This window comes from Cupressus sempervirens, chromosome 7 (genome assembly GCF_028749045.1).
Source record: "Cupressus sempervirens isolate cs-2001-9-10 chromosome 7, ASM2874904v1, whole genome shotgun sequence".
Taxonomy (NCBI): domain Eukaryota; kingdom Viridiplantae; phylum Streptophyta; class Pinopsida; order Cupressales; family Cupressaceae; genus Cupressus; species Cupressus sempervirens.
The window spans coordinates 379,450,238-379,467,702 of NC_143124.1; the positions used below are offsets into that span (position 1 = coordinate 379,450,238).

Consider the following 17,465-nt stretch of genomic DNA (forward strand, 5'->3'; position numbering starts at 1 on the left):
AATGCTCAAGATTACTCAAAATTGTAGATAGCTCAACCTGGTTTATTGCAATGTGCTCAAGCACCTTATTATCAAAATTCTTCTCTGCCTGCTCAATAAGCTTTTCTTGGCAAGAGGTATCCTCATTAAACTTATTTATAGCTTCTTCCAACTATAACAAGATGTGTTGTGATGAGTCCACATCAACACCTATAGCCTCAGTTATTATATTTTTAGCATTCTCAATTATAGTAAACTGCCTATCTCTTTTAGCTTTTAATTGTTTTTGCATTTCCTTTTGCTCCAAAAGCTAACTAACCAATATCATTTCATCAGTTGTGGCAGTGTCCAGATCCAATTTAGGAATGACAATTTCTTTTTCCATGTCAATGTCTTCATTAATTTCTTTACTAGTAAGAAGAAGTTTTAAAGGAGACCTTGGTTTTACTTCTGAGCTTACTTCCTTGGACTTAGAAATGGAAACAATAGTAGAAATGGCTGGACTTGCAGTAAAAACTTGAATGGGTCCAACTAAAGGAAAATTTAAAGAAGTACTATGTCCAAAAGTGATGTGCTATCCAAGAATGAAGTAACAATAGGTGGAGCACAAACTAGAGTCCTTACAATAGATGAGCTGAGTAGAAGAAAAGGTGCTATCAAAGTTGTAGTAAACATAACTATAAAACATACTGGTCAACTTACTATACATGTTGGTATTAGTGCTTATGGATGCCATCGCTGCTTGGTAAATGAGAGAATTTTTTTGAACAAATTCTTTGCTACAAATTAGCTCAAAATTTCTTGGATGCACCTGGAATCACTTAGCTCTATGAATTTTGAAGTTGTGATGAAAAATGAAGTCAATTTCTTCCCTTTTTGATGAAAATTCACCATTAATGCTAGGTAGCATAATGACATAGTGCATGATAGACTATCATCCACTCACTAGCTCAGTAGAAACTTGTGACTTAGTGATCAAACAAAACTTTCATTACTCCCAACCTAGCTTAGTTGAGTCTGTGACTAACCTTGCTTAGTATGATTTGATTTCATGTGATCCTTCTGTATCTAAAATACTAATTTGGATCTTCTACATTTTCATTTTAAACTACTCAAGGTATGACTTGATGATATAGTTCCAGTTCCTCCTTCATGAATCTAATTGGAAATGGTGGAATCACCCACTTCTTGAGTGACATGGGCATCATTTGAACTATTTTTCTTGGTAGATTTGGAAATCCACCGCTATCTCATCTACTTCTTGATGTTATCAACTTTAGCTTTCTTTTCATCTTCAACTCTTCCTATATTCATGTAGTTCTTTGCTATATGACAAAGTTTAGTGCATGTATAACATCTTACTATTGTATCCCTCTTTCTCAAGTGATGCCTTGTGTAGTCTATACCAATGTGTCCATATTCTCGACAATAGTGACATCTACACCAAGTATTGTAGTCCTAATCAAATATTTCCTCGACAAGTTGTTTAGCTGGATTGAATGGTTTGGATCTGCATTTGGTTGCCTTGTGACCTTTTTTCTTGCATTGATGACATTTACCTTCAAATTTTGGTTTCTCCTTTCATTCATTAGCTTTATGACCTGTTGATTGCAATTGTAGCATTTTCCATTGAACTTTTCCTTTCCATTGCTCCAACATTTGTTTGATGTGTGACCTAACTTACCGCAATGATTCCAAGTAGGTCTTTGATTCCTTTGGGAACCTTGCTTGGAAGATTCACCTTCTTCTTTGTATCCAAGTCCTGCTTTACCTTTTTGCATATAAAGATTCTACTCACTTTTCTAATTCAATTGATCCATGCCTTCTCGGGATTTCATCATTCTTTCATGGAGTTGCATTTTATAAATTAGATCAGCTTTAATCTTTCATTGATCTATCTTTCAGTGATTAAATCATTCCTTAAACTTTCATTTTCAGATCTCAGATTCATGATTTCCTCATTTGCATTTGAGAGCTGATTGATAAGACTTTCTTGCTGAAGGGATTGATTTTGATTTGCATTGTTTCTTGCCTCCAAGTCTTCACTTGCCTTATTCCTTTGTTCCAAGATTTCACACATTCTTATTGACTAAATTTATTGTTCTCATTTCAATTTTCTTACATCTTCTTGCAAGGAGCCATTCTTTTCTAGTAGTTCTTTGATTGCCTCATTTGCTTCATCTGAGCTACTTGAGTGGAAAATGTTTTCAATCTTTTCTTCAACATACTAATGCTCATTCATTTGTTTTGTAAGTTCATTCCTTCTTTTCAGGGATTGGGAAAGATGCTCTTTTGCTTCCTTGCATTGAGAAATGGCCATCTCCATATCTAGCTTCTCATTATCAATAGCTTTGTCATGTGTGAATATCTCCATTGTCCTTGATCTTTGCTCAAGCTATCAAACTTTATCCCAAGAACCACAAAGCTTTGATACCAATTGTTGGAAATAATCAAGACTAGCTAGGTTACTGAGAGGGGAGGGGGTGAATCAGTAACCTCAAAAACTTTAAATCAATTTAGCACTTAACAATATAAATCATTTACCATTCATTCATCTAATCTACTACATGCATGACAAAAGATAAGCATTCATAACACATGAACACAATATTTTGGTGACCCAAAAACCTTTCAAATAGAAAATAAAACTGTGGTGGGGATGATACCCACAAAACTTTACTACTATAGTGTAAAGTTGGCCTGTTAGGGCTTACATTGACCACTTCTGATGATCTACCTTGTTAAGATTAATTTGGACTGCTAGATTCACCTTTTTAGAGGTTTTTACTAACATACAATGAAGTATGCACTATGTTAGGAGATTTATACAAAGACTATTAAGTCTACCCTATTAAAGGATTTGAAAAATTGATTCACCTATTTGGAAGAAATAGTAGACCTGATTTACAACTTGATTGCTAATTAGATCCTTGAAGTACAGATCACCTCTTGTGATTGATATATCTTTACTGCTCCTTGCAAACCTTGCTGAATACTCTGCTCTACTACTAATTCATAACTACTCTTCTCAAAACATTACATGTCGATTCCATTGACATACTCATCCATACATTGAAAATGACACAACACTTTACATATATACCATTCTAATATTTACAAATAAAAGGTCGGCTAAAACACAAGTAAACATAATATTATTGAGTCGGCCAAATAGTAGAAAACTTGGGTTCTTCAAGCTGACTTGTTGAACTTCTGATACTCTGTGTCCACTATATTACTTGGCATCATCATGCACTCAGTAGAAGTAGAAGCTCAATCCATACTAGTCATAGGACATAGCTTGGAACTTAGTAACCATTGGAGACTTGGTAGATATAATGTTACTCGGTAGATACTAAATCCTTTATTTACCTTGCTATCACTCGGTAAACACTACACATCCATCACTCAGTAACCACTAACTTCACATCACACAAATTGATGACTCGGTAGACATTGAGAAGCTTAGTGACCACTATTTTCTTGGTGAACACTGCAAGCTCGATAAACACTACTGAACTGCACACTAACTCGGTAGCTTCAGGAATGCTTGTTGTGAACTACTTAATAGATGAACTTACTAGGTAAGTGCTGAATGCTCAGTATAAACTATAGGCTGAGTGATGAATTTGGTAACCATATAGGATTGAATAAGTGTTATCACTAATGAAAAATAAAACATAATGCCAATAGTTTGTGCCATAAAAAACAAATATGTCCAATTTGTGTTACTTGGCATGTATAATTACTGATGCTCAGCATTTGATGTTCACTTGACACTTGAATCACTTGGCATGGTGTATTTTCTTAGCACTTGAGTGACTCAGCACATGAATGACTCGACACTCATTCCAACTCGACATGCTCTAATATTTATATGTTATACTCAACATGTATTACTAGTTCGACATGAACTAAGTAAATGTTTTAAGTGTGTTGATACTCAATTGTCAAAACCAATCTGAGATCAACATAGCTAAGTTGATATGTTGATTGAGTTAAACATGTGAATGGAAATGAAGACCAAGTGATAGAAAGAAAATGTTGTGAACAAAATTGCATGTGAAGGTTGAGATAGATGTGATGCACCTAACAAAGTTTGAAGCATTTATTGAATATCTAATTTGACAGATTTAAGGTTTAAGTCAAAATTTTGAAGAAAATTTCCATTTGCCATGCAATTTTGAACCTTCAGAGTAATTCAAAGGTGATTAAAGAGCATTTTCAAAAAAGAGTTGAGTAGATCTACAACATGCCATCATCAAATTGTAGAGAAAAGTAAGTAAAACTTAAGTGCCAAGCTTAGTTGTTTGAGAAGTTGTTGAAGTTATTTTTCAAACCCTATTTTGAAATGACATCATCTACATATCGCTCTGGAAAAGACATATTGAAGGAAGGAAATGAATATATTGTGAGAAATGATTAATGTCATCCACCAAAGTTCATGGTATATGCTGACATCATGATGACTAGAGATGCATGAGGTGATTTTCCATCAATTCCTCCTAAAGTATTAATGGTACATGATGTATGTTCATGTTATATGTGTAAACTCAGAGAGATTGTAGACTATGAATTGAAAAATGCCTATAGTAAATTATGTGAGAACAAAGTTCTTAAGGATGAAAACAAGGTTGTTGTCAAAAAAGAGCTTACTTGTACCCTATCCTTGCCAAATATTTTTAAAGTTTAATGGATTAAAAATCAATTGGGAAGGGTGCACGACATGAAATTGTGGCTGGAAAATGGACAAGTGAAGATTAATAAGGGAATATTCCACTGAGTGACTGGGTATCAAACCCTAGATCAAGTAAAGACTACGAGGTGCATAGAAAGAAACATCATCGAAGAAAAAATGAAGGCCTAGTGGGATGATCGAGGAATGTGAATAGATAATTGATGACCTTATTGTTTAATTCACTATACAAATAATAGCACACAAGCTTTACTAGTTGAGCCAACTAGACAATGTTCCTTGTATCATAGTTGATTTAGGCTATAAGATTGTGAAGAAAGATCATAGTTATGATCTTGCTGAGCTTCAACTAACACACCTAGCAGAGAACCTTTGAGGAATAATGAAGTCAAAGAACACATTGTGTAGGTTTGGATAACAATTAGTTTGTACATTTTTCTACATGTACAAAATTCATTTCCAATTGTTGGAATTGTAGTGTGGGACAAAACTAGGCGCGTGACCGAGCAAATAAACTTCTTTATTAAATAGTTGGGTGAGAACTTTGAAACCATAATGGATGGTTATTTTGAAGAATTTAAAGGAAAGATAAAAAATAGAATGTGGATTCCACAATCAGTTGTTGACCTCTATAATGGTGATATATGTTTCATGGTGGACATTGCTTTTACATATGCACAAGCTGCAATACCAAGGTTTGCATGAATGAAGACAATTCAATATGAAGTGAATATAGATGAAGTAGCTACAATAGTTACAACCTTGTTATCTAAGGAAATTGATAAGAATGTCAAGCCCTTCGGCAACTATGAGTTAGCCAAGCTGAAAATGATGATGCAGATAAAAGTGCCCAAGATGGATAGAAAAGGAAAAAGATGATTTTTTTTCTTGAAGGAAAACTTAGAAAAGGACCCCTATGGATAACAAAAGGTAAGGTAGACAAAGAGGAAGAATTTAAAGGGAAAGAACTAGTGGTTTTCGAGCCTAAGGAAGCTAGGAAAAAGAAAATTGTAATAATGGATCCAAAGGTGAAAAGGGAATTGAAGAAGAATGCAAAGAATTTCTTTATCCATCCTTCCCTTGAACCTAAAAGAAGGATAGTTACAAGGCAAGGATCCAAAGAAACACTACCTACATGTGCTATGACAAAGAAGAACACAATAAGGTAAATCAAACAAATAAGGGAAAAAAACACCAAAAAGGAAGAAAATATTAAAAGGGACAGAGTAGAGTCCATAGAAGTAGCTGGGAAGAAAATTGGTCTTCATGCCCAATGATGAGGATGATGAGGGAGACAGAATTGAATTTGATGAGTTGAGAAAACTTCAAATTACTCCCAAGCAACCTTCCATAAACATTGACCAGGTATGTGAAAATGTAATAAATTCAGCAAGACAAGTAGGCTTCAAACATATTCATTATGATTCTTTAGAAAAGGATGATAAAGAGAAAGTTGAAAAAGATATATGGTAGATATGATGGAAAATTTTAAATATACACCTATAGAGTTAGGAAAATGCATTCAAGAAGATTTGTATAATAAATTAGATGCGAAATGGAAGTGGACATTATCCACAAAAAAGACAAATAAGAGAGGTTGCATTAGCCCAGAAAATCCCTGATTTAGGGAAGACAAATATGCCTATTTCCCTAAGAGATTTAGCTAAAAGATTTATGCCCAAGACTAGGGCTTATAAAATTTTGCAAAATAAAGTAGAGGATGTGGTACAAGAAAGTGTTTTGATATGGAAGAAGGCATTTGGGTTGTTAACTCCAACAATAGAAGAAGAGCAAGAAGAAGAAGGAAGAGATGCAATTGAGCTAGATAATTAGGAAGAGTATGATGTACCAGATAATTTGGTAGATATAATTAGTAAGAAGAAGAGGAGAGTGAACAACATGATGTTGTCACCATGGAAGATATCTAGGATGAAACACATCCAAATCTAAATGTGTTGACTGATGAAAAAAAAAAAGTGTAGCATTTCAAACCTTAGACACCCCTCTTCCATGTTCCAATCTAGTCTTAATATAAATTCAAGACTATCCATAGATTGATAGTGCACCAATTGTGAACACCCACATAGGTAATTTTCAAATTACATCAATCACAGTTGATAATAAAAGTCAGCAAGATGCAAGTATTGAGGAGCAAGGTAAAGCTTTAATAGTAATAAAATATCCCCCTCATGTTATTTACAATGATGAAGGAGTTAAGAAAGGTCAAGTAGATCAATCTACTCAAGATGCCTCAGGACCTCACGTTGAAGGAGAAAAGGAGGCCTAACAATCCAAGTCAAAGGAGACAGAGAAGACACAAGAGCAAGAGGATATTTAAGCCCCGATATAATTTCCAAGTGTTCTTCCTATTCATATTGATTCATCAAATGTTACACCTATTAAACAAGCTACACTTACTCAACAGGAGAGTACTTCTAGAAGGAAACAAGCACCATGATTGAGTGTTGTAGGGACACAATTGCAAAAAATAATACTGAGTGTCAACACACCACAATCACAGATAATGGATAACAAGATTGAGTCACCTAAGACTACAGTGAGTTTAGATGAAGTCATTACACTTTCCATTTATGACACTCACACAATGACACTTGAAAATTGTAGTTTCTACAAGTGTTGCTAAGTAGAAAGACAAAGCAAGAACAACTCATAAGAGAATTCAAGCAAAAAAAAGTATTACATGTTATCAAGGATATTCTTGTAGATGCATTTGAGATTCAAAATGTAAATGAGCAAGCACCAATTTCAGAACAATTAGTTCATATTGTTAATAAGGTTAATAATGAGGATATAGAGACCAATGAGAAATTTATGAGATGGTCTGAGAAAAATTTTGAACACAAAGTTTTGGAGAAAGTGTCAATAGAATTTGCACTTAAGAAGGTTGAACTCTCAAACCTTGTAAATATTTTGGAAGGCATTTTGAAAATTATTTATTCTTTATATAGAAATCTTTGTGCTATTGAAACTTTCAACACAGAGACTCAAAGGTCTATTGATCAATTACAAGAAAAGTTGAAGGCATGTGCACATTCTTTGAGAAAGGATGCAAGTTCAAGCTCCATGCAATTTAATAAATTGATATTTGGTCAAGAAAGATTAGAAAAATTGATGGCTGAAGATAGTAACTTCATAAAAAAATTCATTTCTACTAAAACCATGTTGGTACCTCATTTGGAGGTTATGTAAAAGGAACTATCAGCTGCAAAGAACCCAATCAAGAGAGACTATCCATCTCTCAATTGCAGACAACTTAGTTGATCTAGCAACACAAATAGAAATCCAAATTCAAGTTATGAAATCAGTCAGATCCAGATGGAAAAATGGATTAGAGGTGATTTTACATAATCATAAATTACTTTTGGATAAGTACAAATTTACCCCTATGCACCCCAAGCCATAAGTGTCAAAAATAAGTGGGAATGATCATCATGTGACACAACCACAAGGGGAAAATGTAGGGAAATCTTTTGAGAGACATATACATATGATGTATATAGCATAGAGTTTGAATCTTAGTCTAAGGGGGAGTGATATTTTTAAATTTTAAATGGAATACCAAGTCAGGAGAAAGCATTTTCGCCACTAATGTCAAAGGGGGAGATTGTTGATATCTATGCCATGTTTCCTATTAGTGCTCAACACTAAGTCATTTTTCTAGATAGAGTTTGTTGGTCATCACTGCGATCAAGCCACCTAATGAAGGCTGAGTATTTGTGGACTTTCTTATATTTCATTACAAGTCGAGCAAGTCTAAGGTTGTCGAGCACCCCAATATTGATCGGGTCATAGTATATGTCAAGTAAAGATAAGGAAGCCAATTAAAGAAGAGATAAAATATGTCAAGTGATTCAATTACTATTGAGCATACAAAAGATGAGGGACATCATGAAATATCAAGCTAAACAGAGTCAATTACATTGTTAAGAGATTTACCCTGACCCACTTACTAGAATGTCTCAATTCTTAATCCTTTAGTTAGATCTTGATGCTAGATTACATATCTTCTCTATCCTTGTCTTAATTGATCTCCTAATATGATAAACTCTATTATTCTCTTCACTCCTTGGTTACTCAGCAGTAATTGACTCACTGATAAAAAAAGTGGTCCTAATAGGCCTACTTAAATCTCCTAACAAAGTTCTTACTTTGTCGTAAGTTTGAATCCTTTGATCAAGGTAGACCTAATAGTCTTGTAAGCTCCTAATAAGGCATACCCCTCACAAGGTAGATCACTAAGAGTGATCAAACATCGTACCCTTAACATGCACACTTTATTGCTATATTAGTGAAGATTTGTGGGTGTCATCCCCACCCCATTTTTACCTTCACCTTGGAGGGCTTATGGGTAACCAAATATTTGTGCTATGTGTTTATATATTACTTATGTATGTAATGCATAGTTAGTTCTATTTCAATATTTTAAGTTTAAGTTATATGGTACATGATTTAGATATGAGATGGATTAGTGGTGAATGCACTTAATCTATTATTTGTTTCAAGGTGTTAAAAGTTTTGAAGGTCCTGATTCACCTCTCTCTTAGTATCTTACTTCTAAATAAAACTTCCAATATCACACTGTAAGATGCAATTAAAATTGTCCATATGGCAGAGGAAAAATTGGAGAGCACCCACCATAGATCTATAAAGCCCTTCTATCGATGATTCCAAAACCTGATCTTCCAATGATCTCATTGAAAATCGAAAAGAATGTGAAATCCTTCTAGCCTCCACAAATCATGGTAGTCTGCAAGATCCCCCAAATATATTTTCCAAATTGTTTAATTTGTTTTAAAAATGATCAATTACATAGTAATAGATTCAAAAACAAAATTTATTGAATAAAACAAAATGAAGGCCACAAAATAATGATAGTACAATTTGGAAGGAGAAAATAGACTTGATATGAAACTACTGAATAAAAAAAATGTCTAAAAGAATGATTAAATCTTGTTCTACTTTTTCACCACGTGGATATAGATTAGTTTTCCAAATAGAACACATGGCATTTTTCATAGTCCATGTGTCTTGTTTGTTCTTAGACATGTTGGAATATCTTATAAATTTTGCATCAAACCTTTTATACAAGTCATTTATTAATACCTAGACAAAAGACTATTAGGAAGCTCTAAAAAGGAAAGTTTTACGACATATAGAGCCAGTTAAAAATTAGGTATTGAGATCCTAATTTGTAAGAAAGATAAAATTTCCTCAAGATTTCTTGGTTTTTTTTCTTCAGAAACACCACAATACTTGATCAGTTTGTGGAAGATTTAAATTTGAATCCAAAAAATAACCTATCTAGCCTAGTGTTTAACTCATTCATAAAAATAGATTATAAATATGAGGGTATTATCTCAGTGCATTATTATCATAGGGATATGGGATGAGAAATTGTGGGGGATGAATCTCAAGATCTAGGGAAGCTCAACAAACTTTGGAAATCAAATGAAGCTTATCAAGTGCTACTAAGAAATCTGATCAAAGTTTTTTTTTTTGTGTTTTTCATATTTTTTTTGTAAAGTTGTTAAATATTGTGTTCATGTTGTGCATAAAATTGACATAATCAAAAAATACTCTTGAACTCATCAGGGAATTCTAAATTTCTGCTTAGGTTGCCAATGGTCTACAAAGCATCTATTTTTCTCTAAACTATTTTTTTTTATTGACAAGAGGCCGAAGCCAAGATTAATTATTAAGTCATTTGATTTTATTATTATTTATTTATTTAATTCAAGTAGATTCGAACCCAATACCTCCCAAATAAGAGGCTTACAATTTATTGTTATGTTGAAGACACTTGCCTATTTTTCCCTAAAATTTTATTTAAAAATAGATAATATTTTATATTAATATTTTTAAAATTATAAAAAACTTTAATATTTCTAATTAAAAACATGAAATTCTAAATGTCTATATAAATTTTAAGACAACATTTTTAAAAATTTGATAATACAATTTTTATTAGGAATTAAATGAAACTTGAGTATTTATTATATGATATAATATAAAAATAATTTCGTACTTTGATATCCAATAACGAGTTGTATAATTTAATTCAATGTAATTAAAATTTGCATGATGAAATCAAAAGACATTAAATAAAAATTAAATTTTATAATTTTCTTAAAAACATACTTAATATTTTTAAGGTTAAGTCGTTCCCCATGGTACATGATAAGCCCGTTAAAGCATGTTATTGACCCATCTCTTCTACGGTGAATATCGACTGGGATAACAATGATTTCGTCAAAGGGTCGGTTGGGAGAAGAGGAAAGCGTCATTGTAGGGCCAATTCATTTATTTGTGAAACACACAGCGTCCAGGCAAGTTTTCATTCATTGATTGGTAACAATGAAGTTATCCGGGGCTTAAATGACTGATATTCGTAATGGATATTATAGTATATTAAAAATTATCTAAAAATTGATTGTGATGATGGTTTAATGACAAAATTGCAATTAATATTCTAATAAAAAATAGAATTCCCTGGTAAATGTTCAAATGGTTTTTGTAAATGAATTGGCATACCTGGAATTATTAGAGTATTTAGAACTTCTTGTCAATGATATATATATGCTTTTGGTCATTTCTTTAAAATACAAAAAATGGTTATTGTGAGTATCTAGTTATAGAATTATTGCATAATTAAGGAAATAGCATTTTTAGGAAAATACTGATTATTTAATTATATGTCTATCAGTTTTTTATATTTGAATTTTGATTGTGCACAATGCAATAATATTGATTATTTAATTATATATTTATTAGCCTTATATTTAGATTTTGATTTTTCACATTGCATTGTTAAAGACGAAATATTATTTTTGAATTAATATTTTTTTACAAAGGAATAGAACTATTTTGAATTTAATGATTCATCTGAAGTATTCTTTAGTCTTTGGAGATTTTAAAAATGATCAACCTTTGATCTTTACAATTTGTTAAGAGGAGGTTTGCCAATATATTTAATGTCTAATTGCCAAGTAAAGATTTATACTTTTGTAATCAGAAATAGAAAGTATAGACCTTTTACAACTTCCACAATAAAACTTATTATTTTTAATATTAGATTTTATCTTATTTTTAATGACCAAATATAGAATCATAAGAGAGAGTGTAGAATTTGTAACGAATATTTTATTAACTTTATAATTATTTTCACAAGAATGAAATGGAATAAAAATATAAATAGCTTGAAAGTTTTTCTATGAAGAATCTTCTTTATAGATAAAAGGTTTTTTATGCACAAAAAATACAAATTTATTGGATTTACGGACCTTAAATTTGTAATCTTGTGGACTACAAAAATTCATTTATCTGCATCTTTCCAAGTTCAAGTCAAGTCAAGCATTCAGTTGTTTCAAAACAACGTGGTCTGAAAATGTATACTTTTGTAACCAGAAATAGTAAGTATAGACTGTTTACAAATTTCACAATAAAACTTAATATTTTTAATATTGAATTTTTATTTTTAAATGATACATTATAGAATCATAAAAGAATGTAGGATTTGTACCAAATTTATTTCTAGTAGCTTTATAATTATTTTCATAAGAATGAAATGGAATAGAAATATAAATAGCTTGAAAGTTTTTGTATGAAGAATTTTCTTTATAGATAAAATATTTTTACGTACAAAAAAGACAAATTTATTGTATTTACCGACCTTAAATTTGTAATCTTGTGACTACAAAATTTCATTTCTCTACATCTTCCCAAGTTCAAGTCAAGTCAAGCACCCAGTTGCTTCGAAACAACGTGGTTTGAAAAGTCTTTCGAAGTAGATGTTTCCGCGTGAACATACTTCCGATATCTTCTCTCTTGTGAACAATGTCTACCCACGTAATTTTCTCTTCATATTATTTATGTGACCAGGACTTTTCATTGACATCAAAGTCTCTTCTACACCTAATTTAAAGGAATCCTCCCTATATATGAGATACAATCCCTGCGTCTTTATTCATCCCCTCCTCCTAAGTTACTCATCACCATGTCCATCGCCACGCTCGCAACATTGCTCCTCTTCTTCATATCGACCACAGCAAGTGGCAATGAAAGAAAGGCATACATCGTCCATATGTTGAAATCCATGAAACCCCCGCAATTCAGTTTGCATGACCACTGGTACCATTCAATCCTCACCCAGGCGACTGCCAATGCCTCCAATTCAGACCGGCCAGGTGTCCTCTTGTACACCTATGACACACTCCTCCATGGCTTTGCAGCCAAACTGACCAGTGCCGAGGCTGCAGCTTTAGAGAGCGTTAATGGCTGTCTGGTTGTGATTCCATCGGCTCTGATTAAACTTCATACAACGCATTCACCTCACTTTCTCGGCCTTGCCGATGACAGAGGACTGTGGGCGAAGCATTTGAATCGGGGGGAAGATGTGATAGTGGGCGTGGTGGACACCGGAATATGGCCCGAGAGTGAGAGCTTCCATGACGAGGGTCTCGGCCCTGTTCCCTCCAGATGGAAGGGCGAGTGTGAAAGCGGAGACCGATTCGATTCATCTATGTGCAACAGAAAACTCATCGGAGCAAGATTCAATTTTTCTGTGGGCTGGAAGTCGCACGTGGGCGAGGATTTCATATCAGCAAGAGACAGCTATGGCCACGGCACACATACTGCTTCTATTGCTGTGGGTTCCGCTGTAAAGGGGGCGAGCTACAACGGCTTTGGTAATGGGACGGCTGTGGGGATGGCCCCTGCGGCGAGGCTGGCAGTATACAAGGCTTGCTGGGGAGTGGTGGAAGTCACCTGCGATGAGAGCGACATAGCTGCTGCCATGGAAAAAGCCATCCAAGATGGCGTCGATATAATTTCTCTGTCACTCGGCATTGTGTTGGAGGATGCGTTTTACACGGATCACACGGCGCTGGCAGCGTTTGGGGCCATAGAGAAGGGTGTATTCGTTTCCGCCTCTGCTGGTAATGGTGGCCTTTTTCCAGGTTTAATTTCAAACACGGCACCGTGGATAACTACCGTGGGCTCCAGCAGTATGGACCGAGAGTTTCTCTCTGTTGTGAAGCTCGGCAACGGTCAGCAATTGAAAGGATCGTCGCTTTACAGGGGAGCCGGGACTCTAAACCTGCCTCTGGTCTACGATTACTGCAGTGACCTCGGTGTGGACCCACACATTTTCAAGGATAAAGTCGTGATGTGCACTTCCCATGATAATTCAACGGAAACGGCCAGGCTTCTCAAGGACGCTGGAGCGGTGGGAATGATCACCGTGAACCCCCAATACTACGGTGCCGCCGATGTGCCTTCCGACCAACAATTTTTGCCCGCCACCAGAGTGAGCTTTTCGACGGGGGAAAAGATAAAAGCCTACGTCAACACCACGGCGGCGCCTACGGCTGCAATGAACCCCACGGGTTTGACAGTGGTGGGAAAAGCAATCGCTCCCATCGTCGACGCGTTTTCTTCGAGGGGTCCGAGCACTATCTACCCAGACGTTCTTAAGCCAGATCTGGTAGCGCCAGGTGTCAACATCCTGGGTGCGTGGAAGGAGGGCGGGTTCAAGATAGAGTCCGGGACCTCGATGTCGTGTCCCCACGTCAGCGGCATCGCAGCGATCTTACGAGCGGCCCATCCGACGTGGAGTCCTGCGGCAATCAGATCGGCTCTCATGACTACGGCCTCCACGCTCGACAACTCAAAGCAGCCCATTAAAGATGCGCAAACGTTGCGAGCCGCGGACCCGTTTGCGATGGGAGCAGGTGAGGTAAATCCAACGGCTGCCTTGGAGCCTGGGTTGGTCTATGATTTGCGCCCTCGAGACTACGTCAAATATCTGTGCGCTCAAAACGTATACACCAAAAAGCAAATAGCACTACTAACCCACAAATGGCCCCCTTGCCCCAAATCGGTGGAATCAGGTGCGGATCTTAACTACCCGTCTTTCTCTATCATATTGAATTATGGAGAGCATGTTCAGGTGAAGAGGAGGACGGTGACCAATGTGGGCGGTGACAATGCGGTGTACAAAGTGCGGGTGAAAAGCAGTCCAAACGTGAAAGTGAGCGTGGAGCCAAGAACATTGATTTTCAAGAAAAGGAGCGAACAGGCAAGTTACAATGTGACGTTCGAAAGCAAAGTGGAAGGGAGAGAGGAGAGTGAATACGGTCACATAACGTGGAAATGCATCCAAGGCGGAGCGCACACCGTTCGTAGCCCAGTTTCAGTTCTCTGGATTCCGGTTTGAAATGGAGGGTGTCTCTATACGTAGAGAGGGAATAGCTACTATACCGTAGGTGGGTAGCATATAAATAAGGCCCAGTTGATATCTAGGGAAGATAGTGATGTAAGAATTGGTTTAAGACTAAAACAGTGCGTGTATGTATTCACATAAACACAGTCTGTGTGGTACTTGGTGTATGTCGTTGAACTGTGCTTGTTCAGTAGAGATCTTTTCAAAGATTCTTCTTAAGGATTTGGGACGAGATTAAATATTAGAATAGCTACATATTAAGGAATTGTTTTCAACAATTTAGAAGATTAATGCTGGTGTTTTTCTTATTTATGGAATCTATTTTTAAGGTAAATGTTTAATTTGAGTCAAAAGTATATAGTTAAGTTTTTTTAGGTGTATGGAATTAAATTATAAAGCTGAGAATAAAATAAACATATTTTAAAATTTAAAATTATTATAATTATATTAGCTTCAGGAACTATATTTTACAAATATATATCATTTTTTAATAATTAGAAATCTATATTTTTTATATAAAATAAAATTTTAAGTGATTATTGTTTAAAAAAAATCAAATATATATAATTTATTATAAATATTCTTAAATACATATTTATGATAGTTTATTAAAAATAATTTCACATCATTTTAAAATATCAAAATTGTCATTATTTATTTTTTTAAATTTTAATTTAATAAATTTAATTGTAAAAGTCACTTGTATATAAAAAGTGTTAATGGAAAAAATTTAATTACACATTGACATATTTCTACTTTTTTTCCACATTTAATATGTTTGACAATTCAACATAACAATTCTTCAAGCTATTATTTTCTCTTCATTTACCTAACACAAGATATTTTATGTTTTACCTTTCTTTATGTTTGATTTCTACAATTGAAAGTTCTAACCTATCATAATTCTTTGAAAATTATAACAATAATGAAAAACAAGAACTTATATTATTTTTTAAATAATTATATTTTAAATAATTAATTTTCTATTTGTTATAATTTAAGAGCATATTTTGGTCATAATATTGAATGGAGTTATTAATAACCAAATACAATCATGAGAGGCACACACCATAACTCAAAAAATGATATGCAACCCCTTATTAATGGTAGGGGGTTTTCCCACAACTAGAGCATTGATTATCCATGCCTTTGGGTCATCTCTAAAAAGGAGGTCATCAAATTATGTATTGGTTGTAACAAGTGAAGCTCCACTTGATGTAACAAGGTCTGAAGTACTATGACCAACTCTATTAAAGACAATAAGACAAACTATGAAGGAAGCACTAAGCCTAGATCGACTAATCACAAATGGAGGGACTAGGGAGGAGGAGGAAGGTCAGTCCCTTTAAAGTTCTTGAGACTTGGAGCCAATAGGTGTATATGGAATTTGATTGAAACTTTATTTTGCTTTTTTATCAGCAAGAGGTTGAAGCCAAGATTAATTATTACTATGTGTTGTTTTTTCTTTTAAATTTATTTATTAAGATTGAGTAGACTTGAAACAAAGACCTCCAGAATAAGAGGCTCAAAATTTACCATTGTGTTGTAGGCTCTTGCCTAAGATCAAGTTATTTTTCTTTACATTTATTCTCTTTGATTTTGTCTAGGAACTCTCTAATAGTGATGTCAAATTCATCTCTCGGTTCCTAAGGTTTGATGGTGGTGTACCCATAGGAAACTTCCTTTTTTTAAAATCTTAGCTTTACCTTCTTGCAACACCTATAGAATTATCCTTTTTCAACTTTAGAATAGTTGTCTTCTTTGGAGCAATGCTAAAATAAATGAGTCTCTATAGAGACTCGGTAAGGTACCTAACGTTCCCACTAAAATCATCATCATTCCTAAGTTCCCAAATGTGCCGAAGTATAGAAGAAAAAATAATGGACCAAAATAAGTTACTGTATTTACTATTACCTAATATAGAACCATATATCACAACAATCATATCAAATTTTCCATTAGAAGAGAGACAAAATAAGTTCCAGACTTCTTTAGGAAAGAAAAATATCTAAAATAAACATGGAAGGTAAATCACAACTTGCAGAAATTGAACAAATATGAGGGTCTCCATCAAATTTCTTGAGTGGTAGTCTATGCAGAAATAGATACCACCACTACTACATTTAGCCCAAATTTTGGATGCTTGTTTCTAATAGTGGGGTACATTTTTCCCAATCATCCCCATGTTGTGCCTGTTAGAGTAAATAATTAATTAATTATTAATTATTTATTCTATTACTTAAGCTTACTTAGGTAAATGCCTATAGTTAATAGTTGTTGTGATGAGTTGTTGACAACACGAGAGTTCATTCCCTTCTAGCATGTTCCACCTTTTTGTGGAAGAGTGCTTAGTTGTCAACCTTATCTTCTACCACTTTCTAGCTTGTTCTACAAGCTTTCTTGAGGCCTTTATATTCGGTCTCTTTCTCATTGTAAATTCATCCATTCGTATAGAAATTTCCTTTTCCTATTGTGAAATATTTTCTCTTGCGTTGTTTGCTTCAAGCTCTTGCTCCTTTGGTTTCTCTTCGGCTAGCTATTTGCATGCAG

General features: G+C 34.4%; 1 pseudogene across 1 annotated transcript; it reads left to right on the plus strand.

Annotated features, from left to right (window-relative positions):
- The first annotated feature begins 12,633 nt into the window (after positions 1–12,633).
- LOC149547052 (subtilisin-like protease SBT1.7 pseudogene) lies at positions 12,634–15,202 on the plus strand (annotated as a pseudogene). The gene has a single exon (XR_016353811.1). The product of XR_016353811.1 is annotated as a subtilisin-like protease SBT1.7 pseudogene (transcript).
- The last annotated feature ends 2,263 nt before the right edge of the window (positions 15,203–17,465 follow it).